General features: G+C 46.7%; 1 protein-coding gene across 1 annotated transcript in view; it reads right to left on the minus strand.

Annotated features, from left to right (window-relative positions):
- Positions 1-12,748, minus strand: part of ZBTB7C (zinc finger and BTB domain containing 7C) — a 382,804-nt gene that overhangs the window by 145,649 nt on the left and 224,407 nt on the right. The gene's annotated exons all lie outside the window — the stretch shown is intronic.

Genomic DNA, 12,748 nt, shown 5'->3' on the forward strand with positions numbered 1-12,748 from the left:
TTATAATTTTCTACCTCCACGTTGAGATTTGAACAGTCCCATGGTGTCAAGGGCATTAGACTCGAAACCTGTTAAAGAAAATCAGTAGATGCCCTCCAAACACAGGAAACTCATATTTACTGAGTTTCCACTCCATGCCAGGCCCGTGCCAACAGCAAGTGTTTACTTTGATTGTCTTATACAATCTTCACATCAGCTCTGGGATGAGATGATTTTTAGCCCCATTTCCCCCAATTTGGCAGAATTTCTTGAATTTCTTAAAGTCCTGCAGTGGCTTTCCAACACCAGAATGAAATCCAGACTTCTCCCATACCACCTTCCCAGCACCATGCCACTTTCTGATTTGGCTAGAACACTTTCCTGGTAGCTCAGCTGATAAAGAATCTGCCAGCAATGCAGGAGATTCCGAGTTCAATTCCTGGGTCAGGAAGATCCCTTGGAGAAAGGCTAGGCAATTCACTCCAGTGTTCTTGGGCTTCCCTGGTGGCTCAAATGGTGAAGAATTCACGTGCAATGTAGGAAATCTGGGTTCGATCTCTGGGTTGCAAAGAACCCCTGGAGGAGGGCATGGCAACCCACTCTAGTATTCTTGCCTGTAGAATCCTCATGGACAGAGGTGCCTGGTGGGCTACAGTCCATGGGGTCACAAAGAGTCAGACACGACTGAGCAACTAAGCACAGCACAGCATAGCTGATGGACAGAAGGCTGAGCACCGAAGAACTGATGCTTTAGAACTGTGGTGCTGGAGGACTCTAGAGAGTCCTTTGGACAGCAAGGAGATCAAATCAGTCAATCCTAAAGGAAATCAACCCTGAACATTCATTGGAAAGACTGATGCTAAAGCTGAAGCTCTAACACTTTGGCCACCCAATGTGAAGAGTCAATTTATTGGAAAAGACCGTGATGCTGGGAAAGATTGAGGACAGGAGGAAAAAGGGGCACAGAGGATGAGATGGTTGGATAGCATCATCAACTCAATGGACATGAGTCTGAACAAACTCTGGGAGAACGTGAAAGACAGGGAAGCCTGGCATGCTGCAGTTCATGGGGTCCCAAAGAGTTGAATGCAACTGAACAACAGCAACAGCTGATAGACAGAGCATGGTTCTCCTACTGGCTCAGCCAAGGCTGGCAGTACTTCCCTGGCCCCATGCATTTATTTCTACTTTTACTCAGGCCCAGTTCATGTCTTGTTCCTCCCTTAAAGAAGGGCAAGGACCAGGGGAGGCAGGTGAGATGCTCAGGGAACAAAATTTAAGGAGACCCTCACTTCCAGGTGCCAGCCCTGCACTTGCACAACTCTGAGAATGAGACCTCCTTAAACTTGCCAAATGTGTTTGCCTCATCCTGTTCCCAGCCTTGTCCCAGTGTCTCTGTGTCCAGCCCAAAGGATACTTGTCAGTCCTCTGAAATTCCCATAGCCCTCTTTTGTGTGTCTTGACACTGGAGCGTGTCATGGGGGCCAGACATGATTCCTTGCATGAGTGCAAGGCAGGGATCACTCTTCCTCTGCCCTCATCCTGAAACCAATAAGGTGCAAGGCTTTCAAACCTCCAACCTTCAAGCTACTCCCCCCTCTGCATTCTTCTTCCCTCTGCCCCATCTGCTTACGAACTCCAATTCATCTTAGAATCTATATAAAAATGATGGTTTATCTTTGCATGTAAATATATAGCCATCAAAAATGATATTTCCACATGGATGTAGGAAAATGCTTTCCAACTATGACTGAAAATCCAGAGGCTGTAAGAGGTTGATGAATTTTACTATATAAAAAATTTTTAATTATATGGCAAACACCATAAGTAAAATCAAATATAAATGTGGAGAAAATATTTGCTACATATATCATAGATAAGATTTAATATCACTATTAGGTTTTTTAAAAAGCTGTTATGAATTGAGGCACAAAGGACCAAAATCCCAGTAGAAAAGTGGGCAATAGGAAAATGGGCAAAAGAACATACTACTTACAAAAGGAATAGAAATAATGTCCTTAAATATATAAATATTCAGCTTCACACATAAAAAGATAAATGCAGATTAAAACTACACTAAGATACCATTCATACTCATGACACTGGCAAAAGTTTCAAAACTTGACAGTACCTTCTTTAGCAAGGTTATGAGGAAACAGGTAGGAATGCAAATTGGCACAACCCCATGAAAGGGTACCTGGAAATATCTTACAAAACTCCATACACATTTACTCTTCAATTATTCATTCTAATAAATTTACCCTGAAGATACACTTCCAACACACACACACAAGCTTTGCAGCATTATTTATAATCATTTTATGGTCATACATAGGACAGTGGTTGGATAAACTATAGTATGCACACGGAGTACTATGCAGCTATAAAAAGAATGAGGAAGACCTCTATGAATGGTATGTAGTGTTTTCCAGGAGACTGAATACATAAAGCAAAGTGTTTAAAAAGCATATATGACATAGTATTTTTTTGTGTAAAAAAGAAGGGAAAATTTTAAAACACATAAAAAGTGCTTATTTTCATAGAAAGCAATAGAAGTATAAATATCAAACAACTAAGCTGACTTCCTACCAGGGGGAGATGGGGTAGAAGGAACACAGGAGAAAGTGTTTTTCTAGTATACCTTTTTGTGTAGCTCTGACTTTAAAAAGTATGTTAGTATTCAACCTATTTTTTTAAATTAAATCAATAAGAATGGGAAGGGAAAATCCTTAAAATTGAAAGAAAACTGAAAAAAATAAATAAAATCTAACAGCAGAGAAGGGTTGGAGTAAGGGAACTAAATTTGTTGACTGTAGCAGTGTAGGTGAAACAATTCTGATGCTATTTTACACTTAACACAGAATTAAGTGACTGAGTGAATGTGTTGATGGTATGGGGAACCTGTTTTCACTATGGAAGAAAAACATATAAATATGGAATGGGGCAAGACAAAAAGCAACCCTGTGGAAGTAGATTGGATTTGGAAGTACTGGTGTGGGCTCATAATGTCTCACATGTGAATATGTAAATGTATATGCGTGTCTATGTGCACATGTGTATACATGTATTATGAAAGTTATGTTTATGTGCTTATGCATATTTATATTTTCTAGTTCTATCCCTTAAAAGGGCCAAGAAGCAAAGACATCAGTAGCCGTGAGCACACTCAGAGCCCAGATCTTGGTCTCTAATACCATTCTCCACTAAGAGGAAGCAAGGCTTCTTAGAGAAATGATTGATTGCAGGGCTAGGACCAGGCAGGTACAGGATGAGCCTGGAACCTCTTGTTATGCCAGAGAGCAAGAAAGTGTTCCATAACAGGACTGGTGACATATCACAATATTATGGGAGTCAACTTACAGGGGCTCCTCTACTGGTCAACTCTGGGGCAGCAGCTTAATCCCCAAAATAACTGAGTACAGTGAAAAATAATATTAATAAAGTCTTGGAAAAACAGAACTTCACCAGACAGACAAATAAATACATTTTATTGCTTACAATAGTAAATGTATACTGTTCGCAGCACAAATAAATTCTGCTGTTACAGTAGAAAGCCAAGGGCCAACTGGTAAACATGGAATTAACGCTGAAGCTGGAAAAGCATTGATTTGCAGCAACCGTCGTGTTAACCATGGGATCGGGCATGAGTCATCAATGGATACTACATCCATGAAGAGTAGGGACTTGCATCATTGCAGTCTTCCTATAGACTGCATGCTAGTTTTAAGGGAGAAAAAAACAATGACCCTCATATAGTGGAGAAATTGGCAATACCTTGACTGGCAGTTCAAAATTAACATCACCAGTGGGGACCAGTGAGTGATTCCTGGTGTGATTGCCTGAGAAGAGCCCAAGGTAGTGCAGGCAGGCATCTCTTAAGAATGTATAACCTGAGTCTAACGACAAGGAGACATCAGACAAACCCAAAATGAGGAACATTTAATGGAAAGTAAGGGAGCATTGGTATTCTTTACACATCTCAAAGTCCTAATAGACAAAGAGAGGCTGCACAAATGTTCCAGGTTAAAGGAGGCCAAAGAGACATAACAAAGCAACATCCAACCCTAGACAGGATCCTCAGTGGACAAGGACGTGCCGTAAAGAGCATCATGAGCTTAACTGATAAAATCAGAACACAACAGGTAGACTAGTAATTAGACAAAAGTATGCATTCATGCTACATGCACTGATCAGCCATGCTATGATTATGCTAGAGAATACGCCTATCCTTAGAAAACACATCCTGAAGTATTTAGGGGTAACACCCTCAAGTGGTTCAGACCAAATGTGTGTGTGTGTGTGAGAGAGAGAGAGATACAAGTGATACAGTGAGAGAGCAAAGATTATAAAGGGAACGGGGTAAGATTGTAAGAATCGGTGGGTCTAGAATACAAAGATGTAAGGGTCTTCTTTTTATTTTTTGCAGTTTCTCTTTAACTTGAAATTATTTCCTAATAGAACAATTTTAATTGGAAGTTCCAACACTTGAATGATGTTCCCTTCTCTGCAGGTGCAGACCCTCCTCTGCCAGAAGACCCCGGGCAGGCAGCCAGACCAGGGGGCAGCTCAGAAATCAAGCATCTGGGTTCAGTGTGGCCTTGAGCAAGAGCCTCACATCTCCGTCTGTGCTCCCACCTCACGGGCTGCTGGACAAGTGAAACACTGTGCAGGCCCGGCTTCGCTCTCAGATTAAGCTGGCCGGCCGTGGGAAGGGCAGGATCACCCTGAGCTCTGTGGGGAGCAGAGCTGAGAGCTGCCTGTGGCTCCGACAGCCATGGTGGGGGCAGTGGAGGCTCTCGCAGGACTGTGACCCCAGACAGGCACTGTCCCAAGCTAGGCTTTGGCGGGCTGAGGCTCTGTGCCCTTTGCTCTGGCCCTGACCCCCACTTTTCTTCAGCTAGCGTCTCCTTCAGGGCCCACTCCTGGCGGCTCTCTTGCCAGAGCTCCTTCCAGTGAGGCATCAGACGGGGCATTCCAGTGTGCATTCAGCATGGCCGCAGCGCCCCTCTCCAGTGGAACCGCGGTGACAATACGTTTGGTGAAAAGAATGGTGGTCCCTGGAGAAGAGGCTGGGGACTTCCCTGGAGGCCCTGAAATCGACTCCAAGACTCTAGACCCTGACAAGGGTGCTGGGCCACCCCCCTGCCCCCAGGATGTCATGAGGGCAGAGGCACTATGCTGCTCTCCCTAGTTGCCCCTCTGGGCTCACTCTGCCCCTGGCGCTTGGCTCTGCCCAGAGGCTGTGCCCCTACAGCCTGCAGCCAATGGAGGCCCCAGAAGAGCCTGCAGGGAGGGAGAGAGGGAGGTTGGGTGTTTAATGCCTTGTCTCTCTGTCTTCAGGGAACCCTCGGGTCACGGCCTGGGAGGTGGTCCCCTCCACAGCACCCTGACTGCCTTTGCTTTCAGCACCCTTGCGCCCCCCGGCCCCTTCAATCGCAGTGTCAAAAGCCCTGGGGCACCGCACTGGGGCCTGGGGGTCCCCGACATCCTGCACAGGCCTTCAGACTCAACTCCCTTCAAATCGCTCACTTTGAGACCTCCTCCTGCTTCCCGCCAGCCCCTGCCTCCAGCAGACACCTGTGGAGGGAGGCCAGGCACCCCCCCTGCCGCCGCCCCACCGGGAGACTGTCGTACATGTCTGCCCTCCAGGCCCATGCACCCGGCTCAGTGAGGGGACCCACCGCGAAGGCATTCATGCCGCAGAACAAAAAGCAAGGGCTGCCGCCCGAGCCCTCTTCTGAGGCTCAGGGCCTCCTGTTCCAACTCTATTTCATCTTTTCATAAGTTACTGTTAACTGAGGCGCATGACAAGAAGGGAATTAAAAGAGAGAAAAGTTGGTGGAGGAATGCTTTTTCTTTCTGGTTAAATCTTTTGTTATCCATTCTTTCGGAGCCTGATTCAACCAGGGGAACGTGTGGCAGAACCCGTTCTTCAAAATTAGTTCCAAGAGACAGGCGAGCTCTTTATTATTCATTCTATTAAAATCAAAATATTAGCTAATGCCTCTCACGCCATCAGAGTGGGCCTGGTGACTCCTCTGATGCATTGTCCTGCTTGAAAGTGAGGAAGGCCTTTCATGCCAAGGCCTCTGTCAAGTCCCTCTGGTCCCCTGCTCATACCAATGACAAACCCTGACATGCTGGGTCTGAGACACTTGCGGGCCCAGGACGAAGGTCCAGGGCCAGACGGGCAAGGCTGCCTTTTCCTCGGCCCCATCCAGCACTAGAGGGCCCCCCCGCCCCTGCCCCGATCCTCCCCTCTATGCCTCCTTGGAGCCCAGGGTGGCCTCAGCAAAGCAGGAAGGCCCCTCCTGGTTGTAGGGGTGTGGTTTCCCAGATCCAGAATGGGAACTGATTTCTGTACGGGAGGGAGGAAAGTGATGATTCAGGGACCCCGAGGCTCAGAGCTCAGAACCGCTTTGCAAGCTTCCTTGGATTCCCCACTGTAACCTTCATCTCTGGAAGAAGGACCACAATGCCAAGGAATTCCTTTAATCTCTCAGGAACACACAAGTCCAGATTTCAGCACTCCAAGCCCTAGAGTCACTGAGGTTGATACCTGGTGGTGGTGGTGGTGGTGGTGGTGTTTTCAATTGGTCCCTGAGGAAGACAATGAGGTTCTTAGCTCAGTGGAGGCTCATTATCTTTGAGAACCATGGGTGGAACCAGAGCCCTCAGCTGATAAGAGTTGGCTCAGCAGGGTCTGTGCCTGTTGACCTGGGTTGCAACACGGATGAGTATAGTCTCCTTGGGGGTCCTCCCAGCTGACTGGGGAGTGAGGGAGGCTACACAGACCCAGTGAGGGGCTGCTAAGGGACAGAGAAAGCAGAGATTCCTGAAGGCTGAGTGAACCAAAGAAGGCTTCCTGGAGGAGCTGGGCTTTGACAGGTGGTTAAGGACTGGAAAGGAGAGAGGAGAGGAAAGTACAAGAACTGTGAGTGCAAAGCTCATAGGTGGGGGTGGGAGTGAGATGAGGTGGGAAATGATCAGAGATAAGGCTGGAAGGATCTTGACTGCAAGCAAACATATGAATTCTTTCTTTCTTCCTTTTGTTTCCTTGAGCCATCCTAAATTCACTATTAATCTCCCAAGACCTATCTTGTTGATAAATGTTGATTTCCCTTGCACACCTGTTCATATTTCTGATGGAAATGTATTATAAAATCACTTCATTCAGCTGGTGATTACCATGGTAATCAGGAACGCTCACCGGCAGGCCAGCACTCCTCTTGAAAATAAGATTCTGAAGATACAGGCTTTCACTTCACTTACAATGTGCCTGAGGGGAGAGGAAGTGAAGCAGGAGTGGGGTGGGGGATGGTCCTCTCCTCTGGGGAAGTCTTGGCAGACAGCACAGCCCCCAGGGCCTGGGAGGGCGCTGCAGGAAGATGGGGGGAATGGACCAGACTGGGAACAAGTCAATGGGGAAGCTCTCTCACACGCTGGTGCTCTACTGTGCGCTTGCAGCTGGGGACAGCTTGGCTGGATCCCAAGCCAAAAGAGGATGTGAGCTACCGGGTGCCCAAGATCAGGAACCGTGGCTAGAAGTCCATTGTGTCCCACTTCTGCACAAGAACCACCTCTATGCCTCCTGGGATATCACAAAGATGTCGTCATCAGCACTCTTCTTATTATTGCTCCCAATCACAAGATTCTAGTTGTTTAAGGTTTGGTAAAGAAGAAAAGTTATGACCAACCTAGATAGCATATTCAAAAGCAGAGACATTACTTTGCCGACTAAGGTCTGTCTAGTCAAGGCTATGGTTTTTCCAGTGGTCATGTATGGATGTGAGAGCTGGACTGTGAAGAAGGCTGAGCGCCGAAGAATTGATGCTTTTGAACTGTGGTGTTGAAGACTCTTGAGAGTCCCTTGGACTGCAAGGAGATCCAACCAGTCCATTCTGAAGGAGATCAGCCCTGGGATTTCTTTGGAAGGAATAATGCTAAAGCTGAAACTCCAGTACTTTGGCCACCTCATGAGAAGAGTTGACTCATTGGAAGAAATTCTGATGCTGGGAGGGATTGGGGGCAGGAGGAGAAGGGGACAATAGAGGATGAGATGGCTGGATGGCATCACGGACTCGATGGACATGAGTCTGAGTGAACTCCGGGAGATGGTGATGGACAGGGAGGCCTGGCGTGCTGTGATTCATGGGGTCGCAAAGAGTCGGACATGACTGAGTGACTGAGCTGAACTGAACTGGAAAGCCTCACAGGTTTGAACTGTATTATTTAGTCTGATTTTAAGGTTTCAAGAACTCCAACCAGACTGCTTGGCTTTAAGTCCCTGTTCCATCACTGACTGACTGTGTGGCCCTGGGCAAGTTATTGAACCTTTCTGCTTCTCCTCACCTGTAAAAGGCAGTCTCTAATGTGTAAGAGTGTTGGGAGGGTTAAGTGAGTTAATACATGAAAAATGTTGGAATACACCTGTCACAGAATAAGCCCTCAAAAATGCCTGGGAGACAGCAGAGCTGCACCTCTTGGTGAATGGGGAACAGGGACACCGAGAACAGGTCGCGCCCTGGGCTTTGCACACACATCGCCTTGACACCTACATGTAGCCCTGCTGGAACGGTAGGCAGCCCAGATCCCCAAAGCCCCAGCTGCATGGTGACAAGTGGTGGTCTGGGCTGGAACCACACCCTGCCTCCTTTTCCACAGCTCTTCCATTTTTCTTCCTAAAGATGTTGGTTTGCTGACCTCTGCTTGCTCACCCCAAACTAAGATCCAGTCACCTCGTTACTCTGACTGCAGTCCTGGGACTCTCAGGTCAGTGAACACAGCGTTCTAGAACAGTCATATCCCCAAAGTTGACATCCTAAATAATCTGCAGCTTTCAGTCACTCCTACCATTGCCCATATGCGTTAGTGGAAGTGAAAGTGTTAGTCGCTCAGTCATGTGGGACTCTCTGCGACCCCCGTGGACTGTAGCCTGCCAAGCCCGCCAGGCTTCTCCATCCATGGGATTTTCCAGGCAAGAATACTGGGGTGGATTGCCATTTCCTTCTCCAGGGGGTCTTCCCCGCCCAGGGATGGAAGCTGAGCCTCCTGCATTGCAGGCAGACTCTTTACCATCTGAGCCACCAGGGAAGCCCTGTGCGTTAGATGTTGCCTAATGAGACACCACCACCATAATCATAGTAGCAGTTGCATTTATTGCTTCCCCAGTTCTAGGCACCACAGTGCCTTCTCTGTTACTATAGTAATACCAGACTTTACACCAGACATCATGTAACCCACATCATGTAACCCACAGGGGAGCTGCGGCCCCTGCCTCACAGAACACCACCCCCCACCCCCAGCAGTTGCTGACAGGCCATTATTCTGGGTCCTGCTAACTCTGCGTAGTGATAAGGAAACTCCACCAATTTGATGCTTTATCTGGTTGCAGGTTGAGGAAAGATATTATTTCAATCAAGATAATGGTTCTATTTCTTGGACGGAAATGAGATTTTTTTTTTTTCATTGCTTTGTGGGGGTGTCACCAAAACCTGTCTTGAGGCTTGAACAGGTCAGCTAGAAGTTGGTGGATTTTCTTGTGACCCAAGAGAGAGTGTAAACACGACAGAGAGCAGGAAAGAGGAAAACATACATGCCAGGCCTATGAGATCACAAAGTAAGTTCCCTGTGGACATTTATAGGCATAAAACCTGTGGAACAAAAATTCAGAAGGTAAGTGTGCAGTGTGAGCCCGATAGCCTGCATTTCACACAAGGTAAATGGCCTCTAAGGAAATAAGGATAACGAAGCCACAGAGACCAGACTCAGCTAGGAGAGCAACTTGAAAGTCTTCTAAACCTGCCTGTCACGGAGGATAGACTTCTTCGTGACTTTGCTGACAGATGACCCCGCTGCTCTTTCAACACCTCCTCCAACAGGGAGCTCACCAACAATGGAGCCTACGCCATCACTGACCCACTCCTATGTCGAGGAAACTATGTCCAGATTACATATTAATCGGAAAGTCAATTCATAAAAGGAAACCACAGTGAGAACTCACAAGGTGCTAACACTGCAGTAGACTTTGGAAACAATACACATTTCAGCAAGTCATCAAATGATATGCAAACAACATTAGGTGATAAATGCAGTGATTTGAATGAGTGAATTTCGTGGAAGTTTATATTATTTAAAATATTTGGGAATTTCAAGGGCTGTAACACAGCATCTCAAGCTCTTTATAGGTGATTTGCTTTAATGAGGAAATAACAATTTTCAATTCTTATATCAATTTTTTATATAGTAACTCTAAGGAGTTTGGAAGTGTTTATAAAGGCTTTATGTCTTTTGAACATTTCACTGAGAACTGACTTGATGAACTGCTCTCTCTCCAAATAAAAGATACACCTCAGCTCAACCGATTCTGGAACAGACCCAGTTCTGCTGATTCTTAAGGACCAAGTGGGTGGTGTCTTACTATACTGCAATCGGACTGACCAACACTTTGAAATCTAAACTGCACCACTGTTGGTGTATATAGACTGTCATCGGAAAGTAACCCAAAATCTGGATAATATTGGTTGTCAGCGGAGGAGGAGCCAGGCTGCCTGGGACAGAGGTGTGATGGAGATTTTTCACAGCATACTTTTTGATACTTTTGCATTTAGGGCCATGGAACTGTATTACCTATTAAGAATAAAATTACAGTTTTAAAAAGCACATAGTTATTTCAGTGAAGACAGACTTTGACACCATCGATTTCTATTTTAATATCGATACTCTTAAAATGCAATGAAAATTACTGCCAGGTCAGGTGAAAATTACCTTTGGCTATCTTCACAGCACTGATGCTCACGGCAGGGTAGTAACTGTGACTGATGCCCTGCTCAACCCCATTTTTTCCCGCTGGGCACCCAATCAAAAAGAGACTTGCTCTGATACACCTTTGCTTAGCTCCTCCTTCCTGACCCTGCTTCTCTCCCTCCCGTACATGCTTTCCCTAAAGCTCTCTTTTGCTACATCACATGTGCCTGAATCCTTGTCTCCGGCTCTGCTTGTAGAGAACCCAACCTAAGTCAGTCAGATGCTGCCTTCCTGTATCTTTCCAGAGGCTGGCCCCTGGTGGCAGATCACACGTGAGCCTTCCTCTTTGAGGGCAGAACCATAACCAATTTCCTGCCCAGTCAAAATCACCAGTCTGATACCATACATTCCATGAAAGGCAGCACAGCAAAACAGTGACCATTCGGAACAGAGTTCCCACAGCTAGACCTGGTGAGACTGCACAGCTCTCTTCTTCCCCAGGATGAATGAGCAGGAGGTAGGAGCAGACCCAGAGGCCTGCTCCATAATCAGACATGCAGCGGTACGCAGTGGAAAGTCAGTATGAACATCGGCTCTACTTGCTGAGCAATCTCGAACGGAATATTGAAGCTCTTCGAGCCTCGATTCCCTCATCTGTAAAATCGCACTGCCTGACAGAACCTTTGTGAGGCTCAGATGAGGCAGTACCGTCAAGTGTGCTGCAAAGTGGCAACGCCACATAAATACTGGTTGTTCTTGACGTTCAGAACAAGCACGTATCCTCTGCTTGCTTGGAACAAATAATTAAATTAACCTTTGTTAAATAAATATACCCCAGCTGCTCCTCACCCTGGGCGTGGTACCTGGATCTCCCTACGTGAGAAGCAACTCCAGGGAAAAACAAGTGGACATGGGGAACATATCCTGGTGACAGTCTACCCGAAGCTTAGGGTGTGACCCCATCACGGTCTCATGAACCTCAGCTGCAGTCGTCTGAAGAAGATGGAATCTCTCTCTCTCTCACTGAGATACAGGAGTATCCCCCATGTGAATTTCTTGTAATCTACCCAGTGTCTGTGTTAATCTTGAATACAACTTCCAACTTGTTGAAAAACCTGTATATTCTTTTCCACGTAATGAGTCATAAACTGGCAGAAAACTAATTTTACTTGCATAGATCAGGGATATTTGCTATCCTGATTCTTTGTGGACCATTCATGAAGGCATGTCAAGCCCTATACCATCTGGTCCTGCCCAGTGTCACCAGCATTTCCTCCCCTCCCCATTAGACCCATGTCTATGACATCCTCCAAGTAGGCCATTGGGTGTTCCCATCCTGGGGCCTCATCATTGTTCCTTTCTCCCTGGAACAGCCTCCCTCCTCTATCAGCCCACCTCAGCTCTCCCTTTTCCCAGGATGCCTTCTCTAACCACTCCCATCACCAGCATTTCTGCCTGTGCCATACGGGCCAGGGCAGGATGCATGCCCTTTCACCAAGTTCTTTCATGGTTTCACGGGCAGATGTCTTCCCACACCGGACTGACCATTCCTCCAAAACAGAGCCTGAACCTGCAGCCTCTCTTGTATTTCTCAGGGCCACCAGATAGTACCAGGCATCTGGTGAATTAACAATACTCCCAGATTGAGTAATGGACAGGGTCATATGATTGCTCTCAGTTTAACACACTGCTAAATGGCCTGTATGAGAGTTTACTGTTCTAAATAAGATCACCCTAGCAGCAAACTTGGAATTGTGCAAACTGTTCATGGCCCCAGGGCAAAAAATTAAAAAAAAAAAAAAAAAGAACACACATCATCCTCATACCAAAGGAGTCCGGCTTTCCTCACACACCAATCGACCCTATCATGAGCCAGTGGGCACCCTCCACTCAGAGGGCAGAGCCAGGGCTCAGACCATGAGTCTTCACAGCCTTCTGTCCCTGGGTCCAGTCCCACCCAGCCAGAGGCACCTTCCAGAAGAACCAAAAAAAAAGCCCAACTTCATCCAGGTCACGTTCCCTT

This window comes from Ovis canadensis, chromosome 23 (genome assembly GCF_042477335.2).
Source record: "Ovis canadensis isolate MfBH-ARS-UI-01 breed Bighorn chromosome 23, ARS-UI_OviCan_v2, whole genome shotgun sequence".
In the NCBI taxonomy this organism is placed as follows: domain Eukaryota; kingdom Metazoa; phylum Chordata; class Mammalia; order Artiodactyla; family Bovidae; genus Ovis; species Ovis canadensis.